The sequence below is a fragment of the Anomaloglossus baeobatrachus genome, unplaced genomic scaffold (assembly GCF_048569485.1).
Source record: "Anomaloglossus baeobatrachus isolate aAnoBae1 unplaced genomic scaffold, aAnoBae1.hap1 Scaffold_3349, whole genome shotgun sequence".
Taxonomy (NCBI): Eukaryota; Metazoa; Chordata; class Amphibia; order Anura; family Aromobatidae; genus Anomaloglossus; species Anomaloglossus baeobatrachus.
In genome coordinates this window covers 1-16604 of record NW_027442726.1, presented here as the reverse complement: position 1 = coordinate 16604, position 16604 = coordinate 1, and the positions used below count along the sequence as shown (strand labels likewise).

Below are 16604 nucleotides of genomic sequence, written 5' to 3'. Positions count from 1 at the left end.
TTTCATAGGCCGCCCTTTCTTAGTATTTGACGTTCCTTATATTGCGGTATGAGGCTTCGCAGTAGGTTGCAAACATTCATCACCCATGACTGTCCCCAATTGAGCTCAGAAGCTCAATGTCTATCATGACCTCTCTTTTAGAATGTCCAAGAGCAAGCAAACTATTCCTCCAGGAGAGGGCGCCAACAGACTACTAAAGAGATCATCATTACTCAAAGAAAACCCCAAAAACCAATGCATGATAGGAATAAACAGGTAACTTTCTTTGGAGTGGAAGCGGAGAGATCGCACCAGATGCCAATTCTAGATGTTATCACACCTGTGGTCACTGCAGCAGCAGGTGAATCCACTTTGTCCAAAAGGGATCTATTCCATTCAATTGCAAATGATCTAGATAAGACAGAGAACTGCAGCACGGGGACATAGCCGAGTTGGTCAGGTTGAGTGGTGATGAGTTTGCTATTTGGATGAATAAAGAAAGTCAAAAGTGTGAAAGATAAAAAACAAAAGGAGGAAGTGTGAAAAGTGAATGGGCCAAATTGAGGTGCATATGAAGACGTATGCTTTCTTCCAATTCATTAAATCGGGCTAATATGAATCAGGTGAATTGAGTTCTGCTTTTGGAAACTGGGTTAAGAAGGGGTGCACCGTTCCTGGAGGTACTGCAATACCAGGTCAATGCGTGGAGTGGACAGAGCAAGCTCTTTTTCCATCTCCCTGTTCTAAAAATCCATTTAATATATGGTCCCCAGATAGGGGACGTATCAGATATTAAACTGATAAGAACAGATACTACACTTGATCTTAGCCAAAAGGCCGAGAAGCGATAACCAGAATTGGTTTGGGCCTCGAGTGGCACCCTGGCCTATGCCGGACACATCTTAGGGAGAGAGAGCGAGAGGGAGACAAACCCACGCCTACACAAGACATTTTGTCACCCAAGCCAACCCTTGAAAAGGCTGCTTTGCAGAGCCAAAACAAGAAGAATGGTGCGTTTTGCAGCCGCCGCCCACTGCAATGAATCTGAATAACTCCTCCTTTAGGGCGCAAGCAACTCCCCTCCCCCTTGCAGTCTTTCCAATTCACGATACAAAAAGACGGACAGGACAGGTTGCCTGACTTTCCGTCACTGCCACCCTTTGCCATCCTTACCCGTAGAAAGCCCTTTCATCATCCCCAAACCCTAATCTTTTCCCTTTCCTTCCCAGCCCCCAAACCCTGCCCTCTGTACCTTTCTCACCACCCGCTTCCCTTCTCCTGTCATCCCCCTACCACCCGGGAAAAAAAGAGATTGCCCCCTCCTTCCACTAGCCCACCCTCCCACCCAAAGAACAACTTCTTCTGCGCAGCTTGTTTTCTAGGCAGCAGCGCTATTGTGATGTCATCGGGGGGCATTGTGACAAGCCGCCAGTGTTCCGTCTCTTCATGTTGTGCACAGTTCAAACGGAAAATACATCAACAGGCAGACTACAGAAAAGCTTACTATCAAAGGTTAGAGGGGGGCTTTCTCAGAGGGCTTTTTACAGTTTTTCTATTCCCAATTAGCCGTTTAAGTGTACTTATTGAAAGTAGTAATTCTTTCATAGGCCGCCCTTTCTTAGTATTTGACGTTCCTTATATTGCGGTATGAGGCTTCGCAGTAGGTTGCAAACATTCATCACCCATGACTGTCCCCAATTGAGCTCAGAAGCTCAATGTCTATCATGACCTCTCTTTTAGAATGTCCAAGAGCAAGCAAACTATTCCTCCAGGAGAGGGCGCCAACAGACTACTAAAGAGATCATCATTACTCAAAGAAAACCCCAAAAACCAATGCATGATAGGAATAAACAGGTAACTTTCTTTGGAGTGGAAGCGGAGAGATCGCACCAGATGCCAATTCTAGATGTTATCACACCTGTGGTCACTGCAGCAGCAGGTGAATCCACTTTGTCCAAAAGGGATCTATTCCATTCAATTGCAAATGATCTAGATAAGACAGAGAACTGCAGCACGGGGACATAGCCGAGTTGGTCAGGTTGAGTGGTGATGAGTTTGCTATTTGGATGAATAAAGAAAGTCAAAAGTGTGAAAGATAAAAAACAAAAGGAGGAAGTGTGAAAAGTGAATGGGCCAAATTGAGGTGCATATGAAGACGTATGCTTTCTTCCAATTCATTAAATCGGGCTAATATGAATCAGGTGAATTGAGTTCTGCTTTTGGAAACTGGGTTAAGAAGGGGTGCACCGTTCCTGGAGGTACTGCAATACCAGGTCAATGCGTGGAGTGGACAGAGCAAGCTCTTTTTCCATCTCCCTGTTCTAAAAATCCATTTAATATATGGTCCCCAGATAGGGGACGTATCAGATATTAAACTGATAAGAACAGATACTACACTTGATCTTAGCCAAAAGGCCGAGAAGCGATAACCAGAATTGGTTTGGGCCTCGAGTGGCACCCTGGCCTATGCCGGACACATCTTAGGGAGAGAGAGCGAGAGGGAGACAAACCCACGCCTACACAAGACATTTTGTCACCCAAGCCAACCCTTGAAAAGGCTGCTTTGCAGAGCCAAAACAAGAAGAATGGTGCGTTTTGCAGCCGCCGCCCACTGCAATGAATCTGAATAACTCCTCCTTTAGGGCGCAAGCAACTCCCCTCCCCCTTGCAGTCTTTCCAATTCACGATACAAAAAGACGGACAGGACAGGTTGCCTGACTTTCCGTCACTGCCACCCTTTGCCATCCTTACCCGTAGAAAGCCCTTTCATCATCCCCAAACCCTAATCTTTTCCCTTTCCTTCCCAGCCCCCAAACCCTGCCCTCTGTACCTTTCTCACCACCCGCTTCCCTTCTCCTGTCATCCCCCTACCACCCGGGAAAAAAAGAGATTGCCCCCTCCTTCCACTAGCCCACCCTCCCACCCAAAGAACAACTTCTTCTGCGCAGCTTGTTTTCTAGGCAGCAGCGCTATTGTGATGTCATCGGGGGGCATTGTGACAAGCCGCCAGTGTTCCGTCTCTTCATGTTGTGCACAGTTCAAACGGAAAATACATCAACAGGCAGACTACAGAAAAGCTTACTATCAAAGGTTAGAGGGGGGCTTTCTCAGAGGGCTTTTTACAGTTTTTCTATTCCCAATTAGCCGTTTAAGTGTACTTATTGAAAGTAGTAATTCTTTCATAGGCCGCCCTTTCTTAGTATTTGACGTTCCTTATATTGCGGTATGAGGCTTCGCAGTAGGTTGCAAACATTCATCACCCATGACTGTCCCCAATTGAGCTCAGAAGCTCAATGTCTATCATGACCTCTCTTTTAGAATGTCCAAGAGCAAGCAAACTATTCCTCCAGGAGAGGGCGCCAACAGACTACTAAAGAGATCATCATTACTCAAAGAAAACCCCAAAAACCAATGCATGATAGGAATAAACAGGTAACTTTCTTTGGAGTGGAAGCGGAGAGATCGCACCAGATGCCAATTCTAGATGTTATCACACCTGTGGTCACTGCAGCAGCAGGTGAATCCACTTTGTCCAAAAGGGATCTATTCCATTCAATTGCAAATGATCTAGATAAGACAGAGAACTGCAGCACGGGGACATAGCCGAGTTGGTCAGGTTGAGTGGTGATGAGTTTGCTATTTGGATGAATAAAGAAAGTCAAAAGTGTGAAAGATAAAAAACAAAAGGAGGAAGTGTGAAAAGTGAATGGGCCAAATTGAGGTGCATATGAAGACGTATGCTTTCTTCCAATTCATTAAATCGGGCTAATATGAATCAGGTGAATTGAGTTCTGCTTTTGGAAACTGGGTTAAGAAGGGGTGCACCGTTCCTGGAGGTACTGCAATACCAGGTCAATGCGTGGAGTGGACAGAGCAAGCTCTTTTTCCATCTCCCTGTTCTAAAAATCCATTTAATATATGGTCCCCAGATAGGGGACGTATCAGATATTAAACTGATAAGAACAGATACTACACTTGATCTTAGCCAAAAGGCCGAGAAGCGATAACCAGAATTGGTTTGGGCCTCGAGTGGCACCCTGGCCTATGCCGGACACATCTTAGGGAGAGAGAGCGAGAGGGAGACAAACCCACGCCTACACAAGACATTTTGTCACCCAAGCCAACCCTTGAAAAGGCTGCTTTGCAGAGCCAAAACAAGAAGAATGGTGCGTTTTGCAGCCGCCGCCCACTGCAATGAATCTGAATAACTCCTCCTTTAGGGCGCAAGCAACTCCCCTCCCCCTTGCAGTCTTTCCAATTCACGATACAAAAAGACGGACAGGACAGGTTGCCTGACTTTCCGTCACTGCCACCCTTTGCCATCCTTACCCGTAGAAAGCCCTTTCATCATCCCCAAACCCTAATCTTTTCCCTTTCCTTCCCAGCCCCCAAACCCTGCCCTCTGTACCTTTCTCACCACCCGCTTCCCTTCTCCTGTCATCCCCCTACCACCCGGGAAAAAAAGAGATTGCCCCCTCCTTCCACTAGCCCACCCTCCCACCCAAAGAACAACTTCTTCTGCGCAGCTTGTTTTCTAGGCAGCAGCGCTATTGTGATGTCATCGGGGGGCATTGTGACAAGCCGCCAGTGTTCCGTCTCTTCATGTTGTGCACAGTTCAAACGGAAAATACATCAACAGGCAGACTACAGAAAAGCTTACTATCAAAGGTTAGAGGGGGGCTTTCTCAGAGGGCTTTTTACAGTTTTTCTATTCCCAATTAGCCGTTTAAGTGTACTTATTGAAAGTAGTAATTCTTTCATAGGCCGCCCTTTCTTAGTATTTGACGTTCCTTATATTGCGGTATGAGGCTTCGCAGTAGGTTGCAAACATTCATCACCCATGACTGTCCCCAATTGAGCTCAGAAGCTCAATGTCTATCATGACCTCTCTTTTAGAATGTCCAAGAGCAAGCAAACTATTCCTCCAGGAGAGGGCGCCAACAGACTACTAAAGAGATCATCATTACTCAAAGAAAACCCCAAAAACCAATGCATGATAGGAATAAACAGGTAACTTTCTTTGGAGTGGAAGCGGAGAGATCGCACCAGATGCCAATTCTAGATGTTATCACACCTGTGGTCACTGCAGCAGCAGGTGAATCCACTTTGTCCAAAAGGGATCTATTCCATTCAATTGCAAATGATCTAGATAAGACAGAGAACTGCAGCACGGGGACATAGCCGAGTTGGTCAGGTTGAGTGGTGATGAGTTTGCTATTTGGATGAATAAAGAAAGTCAAAAGTGTGAAAGATAAAAAACAAAAGGAGGAAGTGTGAAAAGTGAATGGGCCAAATTGAGGTGCATATGAAGACGTATGCTTTCTTCCAATTCATTAAATCGGGCTAATATGAATCAGGTGAATTGAGTTCTGCTTTTGGAAACTGGGTTAAGAAGGGGTGCACCGTTCCTGGAGGTACTGCAATACCAGGTCAATGCGTGGAGTGGACAGAGCAAGCTCTTTTTCCATCTCCCTGTTCTAAAAATCCATTTAATATATGGTCCCCAGATAGGGGACGTATCAGATATTAAACTGATAAGAACAGATACTACACTTGATCTTAGCCAAAAGGCCGAGAAGCGATAACCAGAATTGGTTTGGGCCTCGAGTGGCACCCTGGCCTATGCCGGACACATCTTAGGGAGAGAGAGCGAGAGGGAGACAAACCCACGCCTACACAAGACATTTTGTCACCCAAGCCAACCCTTGAAAAGGCTGCTTTGCAGAGCCAAAACAAGAAGAATGGTGCGTTTTGCAGCCGCCGCCCACTGCAATGAATCTGAATAACTCCTCCTTTAGGGCGCAAGCAACTCCCCTCCCCCTTGCAGTCTTTCCAATTCACGATACAAAAAGACGGACAGGACAGGTTGCCTGACTTTCCGTCACTGCCACCCTTTGCCATCCTTACCCGTAGAAAGCCCTTTCATCATCCCCAAACCCTAATCTTTTCCCTTTCCTTCCCAGCCCCCAAACCCTGCCCTCTGTACCTTTCTCACCACCCGCTTCCCTTCTCCTGTCATCCCCCTACCACCCGGGAAAAAAAGAGATTGCCCCCTCCTTCCACTAGCCCACCCTCCCACCCAAAGAACAACTTCTTCTGCGCAGCTTGTTTTCTAGGCAGCAGCGCTATTGTGATGTCATCGGGGGGCATTGTGACAAGCCGCCAGTGTTCCGTCTCTTCATGTTGTGCACAGTTCAAACGGAAAATACATCAACAGGCAGACTACAGAAAAGCTTACTATCAAAGGTTAGAGGGGGGCTTTCTCAGAGGGCTTTTTACAGTTTTTCTATTCCCAATTAGCCGTTTAAGTGTACTTATTGAAAGTAGTAATTCTTTCATAGGCCGCCCTTTCTTAGTATTTGACGTTCCTTATATTGCGGTATGAGGCTTCGCAGTAGGTTGCAAACATTCATCACCCATGACTGTCCCCAATTGAGCTCAGAAGCTCAATGTCTATCATGACCTCTCTTTTAGAATGTCCAAGAGCAAGCAAACTATTCCTCCAGGAGAGGGCGCCAACAGACTACTAAAGAGATCATCATTACTCAAAGAAAACCCCAAAAACCAATGCATGATAGGAATAAACAGGTAACTTTCTTTGGAGTGGAAGCGGAGAGATCGCACCAGATGCCAATTCTAGATGTTATCACACCTGTGGTCACTGCAGCAGCAGGTGAATCCACTTTGTCCAAAAGGGATCTATTCCATTCAATTGCAAATGATCTAGATAAGACAGAGAACTGCAGCACGGGGACATAGCCGAGTTGGTCAGGTTGAGTGGTGATGAGTTTGCTATTTGGATGAATAAAGAAAGTCAAAAGTGTGAAAGATAAAAAACAAAAGGAGGAAGTGTGAAAAGTGAATGGGCCAAATTGAGGTGCATATGAAGACGTATGCTTTCTTCCAATTCATTAAATCGGGCTAATATGAATCAGGTGAATTGAGTTCTGCTTTTGGAAACTGGGTTAAGAAGGGGTGCACCGTTCCTGGAGGTACTGCAATACCAGGTCAATGCGTGGAGTGGACAGAGCAAGCTCTTTTTCCATCTCCCTGTTCTAAAAATCCATTTAATATATGGTCCCCAGATAGGGGACGTATCAGATATTAAACTGATAAGAACAGATACTACACTTGATCTTAGCCAAAAGGCCGAGAAGCGATAACCAGAATTGGTTTGGGCCTCGAGTGGCACCCTGGCCTATGCCGGACACATCTTAGGGAGAGAGAGCGAGAGGGAGACAAACCCACGCCTACACAAGACATTTTGTCACCCAAGCCAACCCTTGAAAAGGCTGCTTTGCAGAGCCAAAACAAGAAGAATGGTGCGTTTTGCAGCCGCCGCCCACTGCAATGAATCTGAATAACTCCTCCTTTAGGGCGCAAGCAACTCCCCTCCCCCTTGCAGTCTTTCCAATTCACGATACAAAAAGACGGACAGGACAGGTTGCCTGACTTTCCGTCACTGCCACCCTTTGCCATCCTTACCCGTAGAAAGCCCTTTCATCATCCCCAAACCCTAATCTTTTCCCTTTCCTTCCCAGCCCCCAAACCCTGCCCTCTGTACCTTTCTCACCACCCGCTTCCCTTCTCCTGTCATCCCCCTACCACCCGGGAAAAAAAGAGATTGCCCCCTCCTTCCACTAGCCCACCCTCCCACCCAAAGAACAACTTCTTCTGCGCAGCTTGTTTTCTAGGCAGCAGCGCTATTGTGATGTCATCGGGGGGCATTGTGACAAGCCGCCAGTGTTCCGTCTCTTCATGTTGTGCACAGTTCAAACGGAAAATACATCAACAGGCAGACTACAGAAAAGCTTACTATCAAAGGTTAGAGGGGGGCTTTCTCAGAGGGCTTTTTACAGTTTTTCTATTCCCAATTAGCCGTTTAAGTGTACTTATTGAAAGTAGTAATTCTTTCATAGGCCGCCCTTTCTTAGTATTTGACGTTCCTTATATTGCGGTATGAGGCTTCGCAGTAGGTTGCAAACATTCATCACCCATGACTGTCCCCAATTGAGCTCAGAAGCTCAATGTCTATCATGACCTCTCTTTTAGAATGTCCAAGAGCAAGCAAACTATTCCTCCAGGAGAGGGCGCCAACAGACTACTAAAGAGATCATCATTACTCAAAGAAAACCCCAAAAACCAATGCATGATAGGAATAAACAGGTAACTTTCTTTGGAGTGGAAGCGGAGAGATCGCACCAGATGCCAATTCTAGATGTTATCACACCTGTGGTCACTGCAGCAGCAGGTGAATCCACTTTGTCCAAAAGGGATCTATTCCATTCAATTGCAAATGATCTAGATAAGACAGAGAACTGCAGCACGGGGACATAGCCGAGTTGGTCAGGTTGAGTGGTGATGAGTTTGCTATTTGGATGAATAAAGAAAGTCAAAAGTGTGAAAGATAAAAAACAAAAGGAGGAAGTGTGAAAAGTGAATGGGCCAAATTGAGGTGCATATGAAGACGTATGCTTTCTTCCAATTCATTAAATCGGGCTAATATGAATCAGGTGAATTGAGTTCTGCTTTTGGAAACTGGGTTAAGAAGGGGTGCACCGTTCCTGGAGGTACTGCAATACCAGGTCAATGCGTGGAGTGGACAGAGCAAGCTCTTTTTCCATCTCCCTGTTCTAAAAATCCATTTAATATATGGTCCCCAGATAGGGGACGTATCAGATATTAAACTGATAAGAACAGATACTACACTTGATCTTAGCCAAAAGGCCGAGAAGCGATAACCAGAATTGGTTTGGGCCTCGAGTGGCACCCTGGCCTATGCCGGACACATCTTAGGGAGAGAGAGCGAGAGGGAGACAAACCCACGCCTACACAAGACATTTTGTCACCCAAGCCAACCCTTGAAAAGGCTGCTTTGCAGAGCCAAAACAAGAAGAATGGTGCGTTTTGCAGCCGCCGCCCACTGCAATGAATCTGAATAACTCCTCCTTTAGGGCGCAAGCAACTCCCCTCCCCCTTGCAGTCTTTCCAATTCACGATACAAAAAGACGGACAGGACAGGTTGCCTGACTTTCCGTCACTGCCACCCTTTGCCATCCTTACCCGTAGAAAGCCCTTTCATCATCCCCAAACCCTAATCTTTTCCCTTTCCTTCCCAGCCCCCAAACCCTGCCCTCTGTACCTTTCTCACCACCCGCTTCCCTTCTCCTGTCATCCCCCTACCACCCGGGAAAAAAAGAGATTGCCCCCTCCTTCCACTAGCCCACCCTCCCACCCAAAGAACAACTTCTTCTGCGCAGCTTGTTTTCTAGGCAGCAGCGCTATTGTGATGTCATCGGGGGGCATTGTGACAAGCCGCCAGTGTTCCGTCTCTTCATGTTGTGCACAGTTCAAACGGAAAATACATCAACAGGCAGACTACAGAAAAGCTTACTATCAAAGGTTAGAGGGGGGCTTTCTCAGAGGGCTTTTTACAGTTTTTCTATTCCCAATTAGCCGTTTAAGTGTACTTATTGAAAGTAGTAATTCTTTCATAGGCCGCCCTTTCTTAGTATTTGACGTTCCTTATATTGCGGTATGAGGCTTCGCAGTAGGTTGCAAACATTCATCACCCATGACTGTCCCCAATTGAGCTCAGAAGCTCAATGTCTATCATGACCTCTCTTTTAGAATGTCCAAGAGCAAGCAAACTATTCCTCCAGGAGAGGGCGCCAACAGACTACTAAAGAGATCATCATTACTCAAAGAAAACCCCAAAAACCAATGCATGATAGGAATAAACAGGTAACTTTCTTTGGAGTGGAAGCGGAGAGATCGCACCAGATGCCAATTCTAGATGTTATCACACCTGTGGTCACTGCAGCAGCAGGTGAATCCACTTTGTCCAAAAGGGATCTATTCCATTCAATTGCAAATGATCTAGATAAGACAGAGAACTGCAGCACGGGGACATAGCCGAGTTGGTCAGGTTGAGTGGTGATGAGTTTGCTATTTGGATGAATAAAGAAAGTCAAAAGTGTGAAAGATAAAAAACAAAAGGAGGAAGTGTGAAAAGTGAATGGGCCAAATTGAGGTGCATATGAAGACGTATGCTTTCTTCCAATTCATTAAATCGGGCTAATATGAATCAGGTGAATTGAGTTCTGCTTTTGGAAACTGGGTTAAGAAGGGGTGCACCGTTCCTGGAGGTACTGCAATACCAGGTCAATGCGTGGAGTGGACAGAGCAAGCTCTTTTTCCATCTCCCTGTTCTAAAAATCCATTTAATATATGGTCCCCAGATAGGGGACGTATCAGATATTAAACTGATAAGAACAGATACTACACTTGATCTTAGCCAAAAGGCCGAGAAGCGATAACCAGAATTGGTTTGGGCCTCGAGTGGCACCCTGGCCTATGCCGGACACATCTTAGGGAGAGAGAGCGAGAGGGAGACAAACCCACGCCTACACAAGACATTTTGTCACCCAAGCCAACCCTTGAAAAGGCTGCTTTGCAGAGCCAAAACAAGAAGAATGGTGCGTTTTGCAGCCGCCGCCCACTGCAATGAATCTGAATAACTCCTCCTTTAGGGCGCAAGCAACTCCCCTCCCCCTTGCAGTCTTTCCAATTCACGATACAAAAAGACGGACAGGACAGGTTGCCTGACTTTCCGTCACTGCCACCCTTTGCCATCCTTACCCGTAGAAAGCCCTTTCATCATCCCCAAACCCTAATCTTTTCCCTTTCCTTCCCAGCCCCCAAACCCTGCCCTCTGTACCTTTCTCACCACCCGCTTCCCTTCTCCTGTCATCCCCCTACCACCCGGGAAAAAAAGAGATTGCCCCCTCCTTCCACTAGCCCACCCTCCCACCCAAAGAACAACTTCTTCTGCGCAGCTTGTTTTCTAGGCAGCAGCGCTATTGTGATGTCATCGGGGGGCATTGTGACAAGCCGCCAGTGTTCCGTCTCTTCATGTTGTGCACAGTTCAAACGGAAAATACATCAACAGGCAGACTACAGAAAAGCTTACTATCAAAGGTTAGAGGGGGGCTTTCTCAGAGGGCTTTTTACAGTTTTTCTATTCCCAATTAGCCGTTTAAGTGTACTTATTGAAAGTAGTAATTCTTTCATAGGCCGCCCTTTCTTAGTATTTGACGTTCCTTATATTGCGGTATGAGGCTTCGCAGTAGGTTGCAAACATTCATCACCCATGACTGTCCCCAATTGAGCTCAGAAGCTCAATGTCTATCATGACCTCTCTTTTAGAATGTCCAAGAGCAAGCAAACTATTCCTCCAGGAGAGGGCGCCAACAGACTACTAAAGAGATCATCATTACTCAAAGAAAACCCCAAAAACCAATGCATGATAGGAATAAACAGGTAACTTTCTTTGGACTGGAAGCGGAGAGATCGCACCAGATGCCAATTCTAGATGTTATCACACCTGTGGTCACTGCAGCAGCAGGTGAATCCACTTTGTCCAAAAGGGATCTATTCCATTCAATTGCAAATGATCTAGATAAGACAGAGAACTGCAGCACGGGGACATAGCCGAGTTGGTCAGGTTGAGTGGTGATGAGTTTGCTATTTGGATGAATAAAGAAAGTCAAAAGTGTGAAAGATAAAAAACAAAAGGAGGAAGTGTGAAAAGTGAATGGGCCAAATTGAGGTGCATATGAAGACGTATGCTTTCTTCCAATTCATTAAATCGGGCTAATATGAATCAGGTGAATTGAGTTCTGCTTTTGGAAACTGGGTTAAGAAGGGGTGCACCGTTCCTGGAGGTACTGCAATACCAGGTCAATGCGTGGAGTGGACAGAGCAAGCTCTTTTTCCATCTCCCTGTTCTAAAAATCCATTTAATATATGGTCCCCAGATAGGGGACGTATCAGATATTAAACTGATAAGAACAGATACTACACTTGATCTTAGCCAAAAGGCCGAGAAGCGATAACCAGAATTGGTTTGGGCCTCGAGTGGCACCCTGGCCTATGCCGGACACATCTTAGGGAGAGAGAGCGAGAGGGAGACAAACCCACGCCTACACAAGACATTTTGTCACCCAAGCCAACCCTTGAAAAGGCTGCTTTGCAGAGCCAAAACAAGAAGAATGGTGCGTTTTGCAGCCGCCGCCCACTGCAATGAATCTGAATAACTCCTCCTTTAGGGCGCAAGCAACTCCCCTCCCCCTTGCAGTCTTTCCAATTCACGATACAAAAAGACGGACAGGACAGGTTGCCTGACTTTCCGTCACTGCCACCCTTTGCCATCCTTACCCGTAGAAAGCCCTTTCATCATCCCCAAACCCTAATCTTTTCCCTTTCCTTCCCAGCCCCCAAACCCTGCCCTCTGTACCTTTCTCACCACCCGCTTCCCTTCTCCTGTCATCCCCCTACCACCCGGGAAAAAAAGAGATTGCCCCCTCCTTCCACTAGCCCACCCTCCCACCCAAAGAACAACTTCTTCTGCGCAGCTTGTTTTCTAGGCAGCAGCGCTATTGTGATGTCATCGGGGGGCATTGTGACAAGCCGCCAGTGTTCCGTCTCTTCATGTTGTGCACAGTTCAAACGGAAAATACATCAACAGGCAGACTACAGAAAAGCTTACTATCAAAGGTTAGAGGGGGGCTTTCTCAGAGGGCTTTTTACAGTTTTTCTATTCCCAATTAGCCGTTTAAGTGTACTTATTGAAAGTAGTAATTCTTTCATAGGCCGCCCTTTCTTAGTATTTGACGTTCCTTATATTGCGGTATGAGGCTTCGCAGTAGGTTGCAAACATTCATCACCCATGACTGTCCCCAATTGAGCTCAGAAGCTCAATGTCTATCATGACCTCTCTTTTAGAATGTCCAAGAGCAAGCAAACTATTCCTCCAGGAGAGGGCGCCAACAGACTACTAAAGAGATCATCATTACTCAAAGAAAACCCCAAAAACCAATGCATGATAGGAATAAACAGGTAACTTTCTTTGGAGTGGAAGCGGAGAGATCGCACCAGATGCCAATTCTAGATGTTATCACACCTGTGGTCACTGCAGCAGCAGGTGAATCCACTTTGTCCAAAAGGGATCTATTCCATTCAATTGCAAATGATCTAGATAAGACAGAGAACTGCAGCACGGGGACATAGCCGAGTTGGTCAGGTTGAGTGGTGATGAGTTTGCTATTTGGATGAATAAAGAAAGTCAAAAGTGTGAAAGATAAAAAACAAAAGGAGGAAGTGTGAAAAGTGAATGGGCCAAATTGAGGTGCATATGAAGACGTATGCTTTCTTCCAATTCATTAAATCGGGCTAATATGAATCAGGTGAATTGAGTTCTGCTTTTGGAAACTGGGTTAAGAAGGGGTGCACCGTTCCTGGAGGTACTGCAATACCAGGTCAATGCGTGGAGTGGACAGAGCAAGCTCTTTTTCCATCTCCCTGTTCTAAAAATCCATTTAATATATGGTCCCCAGATAGGGGACGTATCAGATATTAAACTGATAAGAACAGATACTACACTTGATCTTAGCCAAAAGGCCGAGAAGCGATAACCAGAATTGGTTTGGGCCTCGAGTGGCACCCTGGCCTATGCCGGACACATCTTAGGGAGAGAGAGCGAGAGGGAGACAAACCCACGCCTACACAAGACATTTTGTCACCCAAGCCAACCCTTGAAAAGGCTGCTTTGCAGAGCCAAAACAAGAAGAATGGTGCGTTTTGCAGCCGCCGCCCACTGCAATGAATCTGAATAACTCCTCCTTTAGGGCGCAAGCAACTCCCCTCCCCCTTGCAGTCTTTCCAATTCACGATACAAAAAGACGGACAGGACAGGTTGCCTGACTTTCCGTCACTGCCACCCTTTGCCATCCTTACCCGTAGAAAGCCCTTTCATCATCCCCAAACCCTAATCTTTTCCCTTTCCTTCCCAGCCCCCAAACCCTGCCCTCTGTACCTTTCTCACCACCCGCTTCCCTTCTCCTGTCATCCCCCTACCACCCGGGAAAAAAAGAGATTGCCCCCTCCTTCCACTAGCCCACCCTCCCACCCAAAGAACAACTTCTTCTGCGCAGCTTGTTTTCTAGGCAGCAGCGCTATTGTGATGTCATCGGGGGGCATTGTGACAAGCCGCCAGTGTTCCGTCTCTTCATGTTGTGCACAGTTCAAACGGAAAATACATCAACAGGCAGACTACAGAAAAGCTTACTATCAAAGGTTAGAGGGGGGCTTTCTCAGAGGGCTTTTTACAGTTTTTCTATTCCCAATTAGCCGTTTAAGTGTACTTATTGAAAGTAGTAATTCTTTCATAGGCCGCCCTTTCTTAGTATTTGACGTTCCTTATATTGCGGTATGAGGCTTCGCAGTAGGTTGCAAACATTCATCACCCATGACTGTCCCCAATTGAGCTCAGAAGCTCAATGTCTATCATGACCTCTCTTTTAGAATGTCCAAGAGCAAGCAAACTATTCCTCCAGGAGAGGGCGCCAACAGACTACTAAAGAGATCATCATTACTCAAAGAAAACCCCAAAAACCAATGCATGATAGGAATAAACAGGTAACTTTCTTTGGAGTGGAAGCGGAGAGATCGCACCAGATGCCAATTCTAGATGTTATCACACCTGTGGTCACTGCAGCAGCAGGTGAATCCACTTTGTCCAAAAGGGATCTATTCCATTCAATTGCAAATGATCTAGATAAGACAGAGAACTGCAGCACGGGGACATAGCCGAGTTGGTCAGGTTGAGTGGTGATGAGTTTGCTATTTGGATGAATAAAGAAAGTCAAAAGTGTGAAAGATAAAAAACAAAAGGAGGAAGTGTGAAAAGTGAATGGGCCAAATTGAGGTGCATATGAAGACGTATGCTTTCTTCCAATTCATTAAATCGGGCTAATATGAATCAGGTGAATTGAGTTCTGCTTTTGGAAACTGGGTTAAGAAGGGGTGCACCGTTCCTGGAGGTACTGCAATACCAGGTCAATGCGTGGAGTGGACAGAGCAAGCTCTTTTTCCATCTCCCTGTTCTAAAAATCCATTTAATATATGGTCCCCAGATAGGGGACGTATCAGATATTAAACTGATAAGAACAGATACTACACTTGATCTTAGCCAAAAGGCCGAGAAGCGATAACCAGAATTGGTTTGGGCCTCGAGTGGCACCCTGGCCTATGCCGGACACATCTTAGGGAGAGAGAGCGAGAGGGAGACAAACCCACGCCTACACAAGACATTTTGTCACCCAAGCCAACCCTTGAAAAGGCTGCTTTGCAGAGCCAAAACAAGAAGAATGGTGCGTTTTGCAGCCGCCGCCCACTGCAATGAATCTGAATAACTCCTCCTTTAGGGCGCAAGCAACTCCCCTCCCCCTTGCAGTCTTTCCAATTCACGATACAAAAAGACGGACAGGACAGGTTGCCTGACTTTCCGTCACTGCCACCCTTTGCCATCCTTACCCGTAGAAAGCCCTTTCATCATCCCCAAACCCTAATCTTTTCCCTTTCCTTCCCAGCCCCCAAACCCTGCCCTCTGTACCTTTCTCACCACCCGCTTCCCTTCTCCTGTCATCCCCCTACCACCCGGGAAAAAAAGAGATTGCCCCCTCCTTCCACTAGCCCACCCTCCCACCCAAAGAACAACTTCTTCTGCGCAGCTTGTTTTCTAGGCAGCAGCGCTATTGTGATGTCATCGGGGGGCATTGTGACAAGCCGCCAGTGTTCCGTCTCTTCATGTTGTGCACAGTTCAAACGGAAAATACATCAACAGGCAGACTACAGAAAAGCTTACTATCAAAGGTTAGAGGGGGGCTTTCTCAGAGGGCTTTTTACAGTTTTTCTATTCCCAATTAGCCGTTTAAGTGTACTTATTGAAAGTAGTAATTCTTTCATAGGCCGCCCTTTCTTAGTATTTGACGTTCCTTATATTGCGGTATGAGGCTTCGCAGTAGGTTGCAAACATTCATCACCCATGACTGTCCCCAATTGAGCTCAGAAGCTCAATGTCTATCATGACCTCTCTTTTAGAATGTCCAAGAGCAAGCAAACTATTCCTCCAGGAGAGGGCGCCAACAGACTACTAAAGAGATCATCATTACTCAAAGAAAACCCCAAAAACCAATGCATGATAGGAATAAACAGGTAACTTTCTTTGGAGTGGAAGCGGAGAGATCGCACCAGATGCCAATTCTAGATGTTATCACACCTGTGGTCACTGCAGCAGCAGGTGAATCCACTTTGTCCAAAAGGGATCTATTCCATTCAATTGCAAATGATCTAGATAAGACAGAGAACTGCAGCACGGGGACATAGCCGAGTTGGTCAGGTTGAGTGGTGATGAGTTTGCTATTTGGATGAATAAAGAAAGTCAAAAGTGTGAAAGATAAAAAACAAAAGGAGGAAGTGTGAAAAGTGAATGGGCCAAATTGAGGTGCATATGAAGACGTATGCTTTCTTCCAATTCATTAAATCGGGCTAATATGAATCAGGTGAATTGAGTTCTGCTTTTGGAAACTGGGTTAAGAAGGGGTGCACCGTTCCTGGAGGTACTGCAATACCAGGTCAATGCGTGGAGTGGACAGAGCAAGCTCTTTTTCCATCTCCCTGTTCTAAAAATCCATTTAATATATGGTCCCCAGATAGGGGACGTATCAGATATTAAACTGATAAGAACAGATACTACACTTGATCTTAGCCAAAAGGCCGAGAAG

At 46.1% G+C, this 16604-nt stretch overlaps 11 non-coding genes across 11 annotated transcripts; all 11 read right to left on the bottom strand.

Annotated features, from left to right (window-relative positions):
- Positions 1-637: 637 nt before the first annotated feature.
- LOC142271100 (U2 spliceosomal RNA) lies at positions 638-828 on the bottom strand. Its single transcript, XR_012736270.1, has one exon. It is a non-coding gene; the product is annotated as a U2 spliceosomal RNA (small nuclear RNA).
- A 1387-nt stretch (positions 829-2215) lies between these two features.
- Positions 2216-2406, bottom strand: LOC142271099 (U2 spliceosomal RNA). Its single transcript, XR_012736269.1, has one exon. It is a non-coding gene; the product is annotated as a U2 spliceosomal RNA (small nuclear RNA).
- A 1387-nt stretch (positions 2407-3793) lies between these two features.
- LOC142271098 (U2 spliceosomal RNA) lies at positions 3794-3984 on the bottom strand. The gene has a single exon (XR_012736268.1). It is a non-coding gene; the product is annotated as a U2 spliceosomal RNA (small nuclear RNA).
- A 1387-nt stretch (positions 3985-5371) lies between these two features.
- On the bottom strand, positions 5372-5562 carry LOC142271097 (U2 spliceosomal RNA). Its single transcript, XR_012736267.1, has one exon. It is a non-coding gene; the product is annotated as a U2 spliceosomal RNA (small nuclear RNA).
- A 1387-nt stretch (positions 5563-6949) lies between these two features.
- On the bottom strand, positions 6950-7140 carry LOC142271096 (U2 spliceosomal RNA). Its single transcript, XR_012736266.1, has one exon. It is a non-coding gene; the product is annotated as a U2 spliceosomal RNA (small nuclear RNA).
- A 1387-nt stretch (positions 7141-8527) lies between these two features.
- Positions 8528-8718, bottom strand: LOC142271143 (U2 spliceosomal RNA). Its single transcript, XR_012736309.1, has one exon. It is a non-coding gene; the product is annotated as a U2 spliceosomal RNA (small nuclear RNA).
- Positions 8719-10105: 1387 nt separating this feature from the next.
- On the bottom strand, positions 10106-10296 carry LOC142271131 (U2 spliceosomal RNA). The gene has a single exon (XR_012736298.1). It is a non-coding gene; the product is annotated as a U2 spliceosomal RNA (small nuclear RNA).
- Positions 10297-11683: 1387 nt separating this feature from the next.
- LOC142271119 (U2 spliceosomal RNA) lies at positions 11684-11874 on the bottom strand. The gene has a single exon (XR_012736287.1). It is a non-coding gene; the product is annotated as a U2 spliceosomal RNA (small nuclear RNA).
- Positions 11875-13261: 1387 nt separating this feature from the next.
- Positions 13262-13452, bottom strand: LOC142271107 (U2 spliceosomal RNA). The gene has a single exon (XR_012736276.1). It is a non-coding gene; the product is annotated as a U2 spliceosomal RNA (small nuclear RNA).
- A 1387-nt stretch (positions 13453-14839) lies between these two features.
- On the bottom strand, positions 14840-15030 carry LOC142271094 (U2 spliceosomal RNA). The gene has a single exon (XR_012736264.1). It is a non-coding gene; the product is annotated as a U2 spliceosomal RNA (small nuclear RNA).
- Positions 15031-16417: 1387 nt separating this feature from the next.
- Positions 16418-16604, bottom strand: LOC142271144 (U2 spliceosomal RNA; the record flags this gene model as incomplete). Its single annotated transcript, XR_012736310.1, has 1 exon — positions 16418-16604. It is a non-coding gene; the product is annotated as a U2 spliceosomal RNA (small nuclear RNA).